The 12083-nt window shown below is 37.1% G+C and overlaps 1 long non-coding RNA gene across 16 annotated transcripts in view; it reads left to right on the top strand.

Annotated features, from left to right (window-relative positions):
* The window catches only part of LOC116231459 (uncharacterized), a 142379-nt gene that overhangs the window by 60073 nt on the left and 70223 nt on the right, over nucleotides 1-12083 (top strand). For 15 of the 16 annotated variants that reach the window (XR_016469665.1, XR_016469670.1, XR_016469669.1 and 12 more), the window contains 3 exons: nucleotides 3807-3878; nucleotides 5915-6167; nucleotides 8109-8198. This is a non-coding gene — a long non-coding RNA (uncharacterized LOC116231459). Of the gene's footprint in view, nucleotides 1-3806; nucleotides 3879-5914; nucleotides 6168-8108; nucleotides 8199-8481; nucleotides 8637-12083 lie in introns of all 16 variants that reach the window. The other variant, XR_016469673.1, reaches the window with a different exon arrangement.

Here is a 12083-nt window from a genome sequence, read left to right on the forward strand (position 1 = left end):
AAAAAGACTTCTCAAGCTTTTGCAATTGCTTGTTCCAAAGCTTTAGTGTGCTCTTGCAACCTGGAGTGGAATTAAATGTTCGAAGCCTGAAATAAAGATCTTGAAGGGATCCTCGTTTCTCTCCTGATGGAAAGTAAAAGTAAGCTAAATCAGACGTTCTATTTAAGGTCCTTAATGATGAGAAGCCAGTTATAGATTGGGAAATAGTTTTATCCTATCCAGAGTTTAGAAATGACTAGTAACTCTGAAAACACCAATATTGGAGAACTGAAGTTAACACTTAAGAACTTTAGTAAGCCAACATGCCTTACTAAAGTTTCAAATCATTCAGCCTTTCCTATAAGTCTCACTGGTAAGTTGGGGTACAAGAGTACCCCATAACTCATCACCTAGCTTTTTGCCTACTTTCGTTTTTATAAGAAAATGCCATAAATATATATTGTTCATTAACATGAAGAGATGTCTTCTGTGTTTATTTCCTACATTAAATAAAAAAAAAAAGCCTGCTTAGATTTGTATGTAGGTAATGTTATACAAGCTAGAAATTTGTTTCATCTTTTAAGCTACAAGTAGATTATGACTTTTCAAAATGCACACGTTTTCTTTGTAAATTAATCTTCTGCTATCTTTTGTTAGTATCTTTCAAATTCTGTCAGCTTCCAGCTAGAAGGCTAATCATAAAGCATCAGAATTGCAATCTTTTAAGCCAACAAAAGAAAGGTACACATCTGTAATAACAGTGTAATGACACCAAATATATGCATGTATGGTTTAGGATTATTTACCTAGATGCTTGTTCATTGGCACATAGACAATTTCTTCAATACTTTATCTTTGTGTTATGTTTTACAACACCGGTCTGGCATCATTAGACATCCACCCGCAAGCATTTTAAAGATTTTTCCATACAGCCATAAAATTGCACCTTCCTCGTTGAATATAAAATCAACTACACCTGTAATAACAAAGCAAGGAATACTATGCATCTCTTCCTGGATGTTAACTGCATTGCAGCAGAGCTGTGGTTGTTTGCCTTCGCAGCCTCAGTAAAATTAAAGGTCGTGTCCTGATGTTATGTCTTCCTGTTTAAAATGAATAGCTTGTAAATGTTTATCTCAACTACAAGTGAGAACATGGTCTACATTTGTGCTCTCCAATTCCCATTTTGAGAAACCATGCAGAAAAACAGCTGTGTATCCTTTCATGTCTGTTTTTTTTTTTTTTTGCTGTTAAACATTTGCATCTTTGACTTCGGTTCTTTGCTTGGTTTCTTCCTCCTTGCTTTTGTATTTTTACTTGAAGCTTGTGTTAGTGTTCTCTAGATTTATAGTGGGTTACGTTGTTTTCTGCACAAAAGATCAAGAGAAAGAAATAAATTCAGTGCAGAAGTACTGAGAATTCATGTGCAGCGTCATACAGTATATAGTTTCTTTGTGTTCTGCCAATATGTATTTCAGTTTAAAATGTCTTGAGGCTGGTTGGGACTACTTCTATAGAGAGAGAACCAAAGTATACAGTATATTGGCTGCCATTTTGCTGTTTTTGGACGGTCTGGGCTGCTTTCCATTTCCTATAATGTTCCAATAGAGCTAAATCACATATACGCTGTAATGGCAGCTTCTGAGACCCAGGGCTTCTGTAAAACGTGAAAGAGCAAAGTAGTATTTATACAGTGTAATATTTTGATTTGCTAATGAGCTGTGAGGTGGGTGTTATCATGAACTACTGTGCAGCAAGAAAGGTTCCTAAAACATGCATCAGTTTACTCCATCTCCAAATCATTGCAGATAATACAGTGTTTAGTTTCTAATTAGACTTGTGTTGTGCTAATTCTCGTGAGTAGTGCAAGTGATTGACAGTCTATGTTTTAGTGGCAAGCATTAGAGCAGCTGACTTCAGCTCTGCCGTGAAGCTAGCGTACAGCTGCAGAGGAAAGCAAGCCACTCACAGAGGCTGATTTGCAAAACGAATGCACGTTGATTGGTAAGGCCTTGTTCTGAGGGGAAGGAGGAAGTATAGCACGTAGTCTTGAATTAGACTAATGATATTCTAGTCCTTAAAGGATTAAGAGAGAAATGTTTAAGTGAAAAATATGCTTTGCGTAACATTTTACAAATTATTTATTTACTTTGGACAGTCTTTCACACTATTTCTTAGGACAGGATGAACGTTCTTATTCCATGCCTCAGACTGCTGGATTTAGAATACAGATGTTTTGTCCTTAGCTCTGCTTTCCGTGCTTGTGAGCAACAAATGTAACCTTCAAGGCAAAACATTGTGAACTAATTTCTTGGTGGAGCATGCCGGAGCAACACAGACATTTTATGCGGCTAAGTGATTTGTGATTTGAGTGATTTTTGCTAGCTTGCTTTCTCTGTGGCCATCTCAAACATGGAAATAAAGATAGCAATATGGATTTAATATAAACAGGCTCACTGAACTGTGTGTGCTTATTGGATGAATTGGGTTATTGTAAGGTACATCTTCTAACTTGAAGGTCTCCAGTCAGGTCGTAATCCTTTGTTAAGGTTCTAAATGGTAAGTTTGTCTTTTCCAAAGGGTAATGCTATTTGCATTCAGCAGAAATGAAGACTGCTTGTATCTTCTGATTGTTGTTCCTGTAGCATGTGAGTTTTTCACAGCCTTCCTCATGTCGAGGGCTTAAAGAGCTGTGTGAGACAGGACAGTGCCGTTAGTCCACTTTACGGATTGGAGACCATTGGCTACATTTCAGTCTGTTCTGTATGCTATGGTTTGCCCAGGATGGTCATGCTGTGGCATGCTGCAAACCCCATCTGCCCTCTCTGCATGCAGTGCTGGAGCTCTTCCTGAAGCAAGCTCCTATGTGGTTTATTGGCACAAAGTTTTTGGTACCATGTAACTGGAAGGACAGATGGGACGAATGATGGCAGACTTGGACAAGTTGCATTTGGCAGAGAGCAGATCTCTGGAGTCATCTGACTTTATGGGTCAGATTTTCAATTTAAATGTTATTTCATGTGGATTTCCTCATCCAGGATCAATGAAAGTGGTACCGTGCAACTGTTGGGTTTTGAAAGCTACTAGGTTTGTGCTAGAGGCTGTGTTTTTACAAGACATGACACTAAGACATTCATGTTTGTCTGTGTGCTATGGCCTGCCAGTAATAATTTCTTGTAGGTTGTTTAAATGCAGCTCTCATTTTGCTTTGTTGGTTGATATTGGGGTGATTTAAGTTAGACTTCAAAGTTTTGACTATAGTCTCAACTAATACAACTTAATCACAAAGTAAGAATGATAAAATCTGTCATCAGCTTGAGAAAGGAAGTTGTAGGGTAACCCAAACCTCCCATTAGCATCTCTTCCAACGCTGTCTCTTTCGTCTCTATCAGAAAACACACACACAAAAAAAAGGCTTAGAACTGTGTGAGAGCATCAATAAACTTGAAAGCAATACCATGTGGCATAACCATTCACTTGACCCAGCTACAGTCAATATGTTTTAACTCTACAAGAAACCCATGCTATAGTTGGTTTGAAAACAGCTATATGAAGGATTTTCTGAAACATTCCTATTCCTCCAAATAACTGAACAGATGACCTGTAAATCAAGAATTGCTATTTGTGGAAAGCTTGCTTAATTGCCTCATAGGATATTGCAGTTGAGATTCAGTGCTAAAGCATTTGTCCTGCTTGTTCAGCAAAACATTGACAGAGAAGGAAGAAGCAGTTAAAGTAGAACTAAAATAGAAGGACAATGAAGTACATTTTACCTGTAGAGATATATAATCCTCATGAACAAAGCTTACTGTTATTTTCTGAACTAGATTCTACATGAGTATCCAGCCTTTTGCCTTGCCTGGGCTGCAAGTGTGGCCCTGAGTGAAGAGGAATTATATGTAAGTACAAAGGATTTACTTAGGTTACTCCAAAAGTAATGCCTCCTCTTTATTTTCATGGATACATCAACAGTTAGAAAGAGCACAATAACTGTGATTGAGCAAGTTCTCAGCTACAAAACATTACTTTTCAACATAGTTACCATGATTAGTTATGCATTTTTGCCAGTGATGAACAAGAGCTTGAACGCCGTGCTTGTAAAATTCTGTTCTAGTGGAGGTTACCTACTGTTGTCACTGCTGAAATGCACTACCTACCACCTCACTGTGCTCACATCCACTGTTTGGTCTCCACAAATGTTCAGCAAGCATCAATGAATGTCAGTGGGTACCATTTTCTTCTGTGTGAAGGAATTCATTTTCACACCTTTGTTTCAGATGCCATTTTGTCAGATGGCCCCTCTGCTGCCATCTGTCACACGGCAACAAAATGTAATAGAATATTGTCAGGATGGGCCAACCTCTGCTGCCATACACCAACATCTGTCTCCAATGTTGTGGGCCAGTATAATAAAAGAGGAGGCATTACTTTCAGAGCAGCAGCCTATGGTTAATGTATATCAAAAATAACAAAACATTTTATTCTTTAATGTTTTTTATTAAAACATATAAAAAAAGAGAGAAATAAAAACATAAAACTAGAGGGATATTTGACCTTGGTTATGTGAAACCAATGCATCAGTTTCTTTCAATGGCAGTGGCTATAATTCTTAGTTAGTTCTCAAGGTGTTCAGTAGAGATTTTTAATGAGATTTTACTCTTCCCATGCTTCATCCTTCAAAACTTTTGTTCACAAATGTATACATACTGTCAAAAAGTGATGGCATGAATAAGGTGTAACAGTGTAGTGAGGGATGTTTCTCTCTGGTAAGAGAGATTGTATAAAAGTCTGGTAAAGAGACATGATCCAGTTTTTAATTGCAACTTTATGCATTCCTTCTGAAAATTCACAAATAATGTATTTATGTTGAATGAAAATGGAGTTGCAAATTTAAAAATGGATGATTTTTTTCCAGCAATCTTGAAACCTCAGTTTTTTTTATCAAAATGAAAAGCACTACTTTGGATTTTTTTACTGTTCACAGGACTGTGTTCAGCCGTGTATCAAAGTGCAGCAACTCATTTGCCATAATTTGAGCTCGCTCTGCATTGCCCCCCATGCCCTGGTTTCAGTCCAGATAGGGTTCATTGTGCCCTGATGTTTGGCTTGGTGGGGAAGAGCTGCTACAGTGATGGTGCTGGGCAGGGAGCAGGCTGCACTGTGAGCTGTGCTGGGCTGCATGTGGCCCATGGGCTGTGAGTTCAACGTGCCTGAACTCATGGCAAAACATAAACATGATCTTAATGCATCCTTTATATTGTACGGCCATCTCAAAGTAGTCTCCACTCTGTGGCCTTGTGGAGTGTGGTTTCAGTCAGCTACAGCCTGCTTGTTTAAATGTCTTCGTATACCTTGATTGTAGCTTACCCTAAAGGAACTGATGCTTTGAATAGGTAACAGATGATGTGGTAGCTTCATCTCACCATAAGCTAACTGAGCTGTTATTCAGGTGTGGCCAGTTTAAGTCCCACAGTTTTACTGCTCTGGTTCTTCTGTGGCAGTCTCCCTGCCATTTTTATTAAAAAGCAAAGTATCTTATGAAGGTCTGGATCAGAACAGAGCACAACTGTTTGCAAACTAAATGCGCTGAAACTCTTTTGGAAGACAAGGATCTTTTGATAATAGTGGTGCAAAATGGACTTCTGTTTGTCATGGCACCATATCATTTGCGTACTTCAGAGAGAAACTGCTGTGGTTTTGGAGGAAGAGTTTCATAAAGCTGATGCTCAGACACTTAGGCATCATACACAGAAAGACACAAAGTATGTGCCTGCATTCCTACCTGTAGTATTCAGCTTATGTTAAAGCTTAGGGAAAGAAGGACCATTTCTTTTCCCACTGTGCAAAATGTTTCCTTCAATTTGAAAGGTGAAGTGTTAGCTACTATTGTGATCTTTATAAGCACCAATAAATCTCTTAATCTAAACACTTGCAGGAATATATGAATGTGTCCTGAATAAGACTTGGTCAGAGCAGATGGAAATGTAGGAACTTCGAGGAGTTCTCTCTTTGAAGTGAGTTCTCCTTTGGGCTCCTGCACCACGAGACAGCAGACCTTCAGCTCAACCAGGGGCCATTCTTCATTCACCTACTGCTTGCATGCCTGAGAAGACATGTAAAGGAGAACCCAACAGTGAAACTTCAGCATTATTGTGGCTTGTATGAAGGGAGAAGCGTGTCTTATCTACGTAAGTGCACCTTGCATATATCCACATCAACAGAATGGCAGGAAAAAGAAATTCCTCTTGTTCTCTCCATATGAGATGATCCTTAAAATTCTTCACAATAATGAAGCTTCACTGCAAGCTGTAAAGAGCCCTAGGGCCTTGTCAGACATTCTTGCACTTATCAGCTTATTCTGTTGCACCTTGATAGAGATAAGACCAATTATTAGATCTTCAGTTGAGACTCCCTGCAGTTACTCAGTGCAGAGAGTTTTCATTATCTATCCTTTACTGCTCTAGCCCTACAGTTTACTTTATTGAGATTATGTACTTGTTGCTAATGGCCGAATTTGGCTACCAGGAAAGGATGTGGTTTTGAACTCTGTGGGATGTAATTGATGTGTAAATCATCTGATCTCTTCCAAATAGTGTCCGCTCCAGAACTTTTCACTGAGGTGTCTAGCCTTCAGATTGGAAAATAATTAGTGATTTTGGATGGTCAGCCTCAGGAGTCCTCAGAGGGCTCCAAAATCTTCATTAATTGTTGTTACGGAAGATGACATCTCCTAAAATCATAGAGCCCCAAGTTTTGAAAAAGCTTGAATCACTATTCATGAGAGATTAAAACTTACCAGTATTAATGAAAGAATACTTGTATCAGGAGTCCTTTACCTGCACAGTAGATGTATTTTAGAACCCTGTGCAGATTCTGATGTTACCGTTAAGACAAAACTAAGCAGATAGAAGTGATTCAAACCGAGATCTAACACGTTAGTCATTTGCTACTGGAACTGGATTTGAATGAGACCTGCATGCTGCTGTGAGACCTTTGAGCACCTCAGACTTTGGTCTGCAATCTGCTGTAACCAGGTGAGGCAGAGACCTGCAGCAGCAGCAGTTGGTAGGGAGTTACACGTATGCTTGTTAGGCCCCTTGCAGTGCTAGTTGATAAGGCAGCTTGCCTTCAGTGATTGAAAAACTAAGTATTATACACAGCTACTAGTTGCAATTTACACTATCTATCTATATATATATATATTTAAATTATGTACTTGTAGTAGATAGGATATAAGGGATTTTAATACTCAGATCACGTGGACTGCTATTTTTTTCAGATGAATGTGAATCTAAAATTGAGTAGGCCATGTCAGCAATAACTCTATGTAGTTAATTTTTATCCAGATCTATTTGAAATTCCAGTATTTGAGTGTGTAGTGATTGATCTTTATGGTAATATCAGTGATCTGATGCTTTCAAAAAAAAGACTTCTCAGTGTCCTGGAGAGAAAAGGACTATCTCTGGTGTTTACTCTGATAAAGATATTTCACAGAGGTGGTTTGTTACACATGCATTGACCAAATTCTCTGCTTGTATGAACTGGCAGAGCAGTCTACTCAGAGCAAGTTTATGCTGGTATGTATGGCAGATGCCTTAGCATGCTGCAAATGGTTTCTGAATCTCCCAGTTCCTGAATAGGGGAAAGTTTTCATTAGGTTTCAAGAGTAATTTTGCTCTTGTGTGTATATACTCTGGGTCATCAGTCTTAAGGCAGTGAGGTGTCTGTATATGATAAGGGAGACATTACACTTGAGCTAATGTGCTTTTCTGGTTCAACTAAAAAAAATGAGAATGATGGAGGGGGCAGAGAATATCTAAATTGAGCAATGCATCAAGCACTGTCAATAGTCTTGAGTGCAGCTCAGTTCAAAAACTTCAAAACCACTGCTTAAAGGAACAGTGGAAATATTTCCCATCATCTTCTATGAAATTACATGGCTTGTTTACTGTTTCTTGTTTATCTGCTCTGCATGATATGTCATATTTATCAGTAAAACAGGCTGTAGGGGGTAACAGTACTTAAATGTTTATTTTATGATGTTTTGGCTTTTGGTGTGTTTATTCTGCATTTTCTAACGAAATTTGTACTCAGCTTTTTCTTCTGCTGTTACACTTTATCTGTCTCAGGCTGCCTGGAAAAAGATGATGTAGTAGCCTGGCAAAATGAACTCAAGAAACAAGAAGAAGACACTAGAGACTGATCTGCAAGTTGTTCAGGTATTTGATTTCATTATGTATACCAGTAGTTGTTGCATGATGTAAACTGCAGAGTACCTTACAGGCTTGAGGTAAATATTTGTATTAACTCACAAAAGGTGATAAAACAACATAAAATAAATGAAAAAGTCACAAGAATCATTAAAACTGCAATTAACAGATGAAGCTGTGATTGAACAGGTACTGTGTAGGAGTTGCAGCTTAAAGTTCAATATATATCCAGGCTGCTGGATATTCTGTCTTACCTGTTAGCTAAGTCAGATTTTACCTTATTACTACCCAGAGCACTCACAGCTATCTAAGGAGCTGAGGATAAAGTTGGCTCTTTCCTGACTTCCACTGGAGAAAAGTGAAAAGGCAACATCTGAAGAAGGCACTGTCAAACTCCCATTGATTCAGGAGAACTGAATTACATCCTGGGATCTGAGTAAGCCAGAGGTGAGGCTACCATGAGAGTGAAACTTGAGTGCTTAGAGGTGAGAGAAGGTCTTGTGTACTCCAAAGATTTTGTTAAGATTTAAATAGTATGAACATCTTAAACACAGTTGAAAAAAAGTTTGGCATTTGCAGTTCTTCCACTGTAGAAACTGGACTTTTAGTTGGATAGCAAGGATGGTTTAGAGCAAGGTTGTAGATTTATAGATTTAGGAAAATAGATCTTTCTTTTACTGATGTAAAGGGAAAATTATATAGGTGTCTGTTTAGTCTGTACTTCACTGAAACAAGGAGAAAGATTGTGTGATTGTTTTTCAAAGCTTCTTGTGAGCAAGTGATGACAAGTCTGCCTTAGATGTGAAAACTAATGACTTAACAGCATGTAATCACATACATTTTTGTATTACAATAATAGTGTAGTGATACTGACTGTTTTTACATTTTTTATTTATTTATAACTGATTAATTTAGTGAAGCAAATTGGATTGCTAACAAGCATAAAGGTAAGAGTGTTTGCAGAATGCGTCAATACAATGTGCATTCTAAGAAAATGTTTTAGTATTATAATCATTACAGTCTTACTTTATCTCATTATAATAATTAAATGATTATAAAACAAACATTGCAAACTGTTGTTCATAATCACATATTTTAAGCTAAAAAATAAATATATATATACACCAGCAGAAGCACAGGTACCTCCAAAGGGCCTATATTGACAGCTGTATTTTGCATTATGCACAAAATCACCCTTGTTAAATGTTATACCATATACGACTGTCTGAAAAGTAAATACAAGTAAACAACAAAGTCACTCTATATATTTTCTTCCTAAACTATACACTACCAGCTTTCAGATATTATTCAAATTTATGTTTTATTATTTGTGCATTCCAGTGGTTTTGGCAGTGTGTTGGTAGACAGTATATTGATTACTCTCTTGAATTTTGCTATTAAACTGCTGGTTTGACATTGTACAGTTTACTTCATCTGACTGAACCTCAGATGCTTTGCATGCAGAATTGAAGCACCTGATTTTGCTACACATAGTACAGATGTAAGAGGTGAGATCAGTGAATGATAGTGTAGCATTCTCATTTATCTATTTTTTCTTTACTGGCTGCTTGGTTTTTTTTTTTGGTTTGGTTTGGTTTGATTTTTGGTCTTTCAAAGCACACAGTTGCTAGTAGCATCATTTAAAATGCAGTGGTAGCAACAAAAAATCCTGGTTTTCTTCCCAGTGTTTCTGGACCTTGAGCCAGATCACTGGCCTTCAGAAATATCCCCAAAATATGATTTTGGAGCCAGAAGAAAAGAACAGGTATCTGCTGTCAGAAGCTGGCAATGTAGAATTGGAAAATTTTTCTCTTCAACTTTCAGGAGTGATGTTATTTTCCTATAAGAAAGATTAATTGTATCTAAATCATTTTAACTTTTAAGGTGTTTAACTACTCAGTTACACGTTTCATTGAGAAGAGTTCATGCTGTAAGACAGGACAAATGAGCCTTATCCAAATTCTGTTCACAATAGATAGGAAGAATAGTATCTGAGAATATTCTGTAACCTGAAATTAAGAAATAGTTTTGTAGCCAAAGGAGAAAAATTGGTGGTCAAATCAAATATCCTGTATTTTGGATGTGAATTACAGACCTTACTTAGTTCAAAAACTCATAATCATGGGGAAAATAAACTTGACGTTGAATATCACATTGTGATCATTTTAGTACATCTGATTCCCTCAGAATAAGAAAAATCTAAAAGTCAGATTTTCCTTTTAGAAATCTCAAACTATATGTCATTTGGATAACAGTGAGTAACAAGCTACTTTAGAAAGGAATTTTTTTTCCTTCTTTGAGGAAAAAATTGCACATAAAACTTAACTGCAAAACTTTTTTTTACTTCTAACAGTGTCCCAGTATCCTATTTTCTACATAAGTTGCAGTTATAATATAGCTACTCACGAGCGTTGTTATATTCAAGAAATTTTTATTCATTTTAGTTTTCAGAGGAGTAGTTCTATCAGTTTATTAACACAGTATTTCTAGAAGATGATGGCATTTTAAGTGGAACTTTCCAGAGTGGAAAGCTTCATTGTTAAAGCCCTAGTATATCTCATTCCAAGACACTATATGGAGTGTAGGAAGTATTAGTAAAAGAAGTATTAATACAGGACGTGATGCAAGATTATTCCAGTTAATTGTGTAAGCCAGGTCTTTCATTCCTATTTGCTACATCTTGTAACCAGGGTGATGGTTTCAAAAAGTGCTGGAGTATTGGCTATTTTTTTAAAATTGATTCAGTGTTGAATGGTGACAGTAATGTCTGGTTGCTGTTGACGATGATGTTTGGATTTCAAAATGACATCTTTGTACCTGTCATGCAGCCCAGGCTCGAGCAAAGCAAAAGTAACAACATTTCTTAAATATCAGTTGTAAAATCCAAATATGATGAGGATGCTGGGGAAGAAGGAAAAAAAAAATTAACTGACTGCCTTCATGTTGCAAGTTCCAGAACTTGTGGTCTAAAAGTTTGCTTTTCTTCCTAATGTTCAAGAAGATAAATGGTTTTGTTTCCCCTTTTTCTGTGGGGCAGAAGTTGGACCTTGGTATCATATATTAAACAATAAATTTTACGTGCGGAAGGAAGAGAATTTAAGATGTGTATTAAGCTTGGGTTATAATATAACTGACAACTAAACACCAGAGAAGAGACATGAGCTGGGATGAGATGAAATGAGACAAGACATGAAAGAAGGGGTAAACTGATGAGTTATCAGCCTACAGATGGAATGTGAAGATATATGAGTGGAGAATGAGATCATCGTGGGGAAGTACAGTAGAGGAAAAGAAGGGGTTTCACAGGAAAGATCCCAGTAGTCTCTTATGGATAGTGGGAAGATTGATTTAATCCACAGGAAAATGAATATGAAAAATGATATAAAGATGGGCTGGCTTCCAAACCTCAGAGTGGCTTGATTTTTCTCGCATTGTACTTAAAAAACAAACAAACAAAAAAAGACACTGAGGATGACCCTGAACCTTGAGCAGTATGTGGGATCTGTGCACCTTGATGGTAATCCCACCAAGCTAAAACTACATAAACAGGTTTTCAATTTGGGTAATGAAAGGCAATTCTCAGCATTTTAAGGAAACTACTTCGTTTCTTAGAGGAAGCAGAATTATTGCCTTCAATCTAAACAATGTTGTAGATTTCTTAAAATGTTAAAATTTGCCTTCCATTCTGGAGACTGAAAGCATGCTTCCATGTTTCCAAGTAACTGTGTCCTTTGTGTTATTCTGAAACTAAATAATTTCTTATGGATGATAAGTGCTGGAATTGATTGCCAAGTCTTGTTGAATGAAATTTCAGTCGACACAATTATAATCCATTTCAAGATTCAGCATCTTAGAATTTCCACCTACAAGATGAAAATAAATACTTGGCTGCTT

The sequence above is a fragment of the Phasianus colchicus genome, chromosome 1 (genome assembly GCF_987193195.1).
Source record: "Phasianus colchicus chromosome 1, bPhaCol1.hap1.1, whole genome shotgun sequence".
Classification (NCBI taxonomy): Eukaryota; Metazoa; Chordata; class Aves; order Galliformes; family Phasianidae; genus Phasianus; species Phasianus colchicus.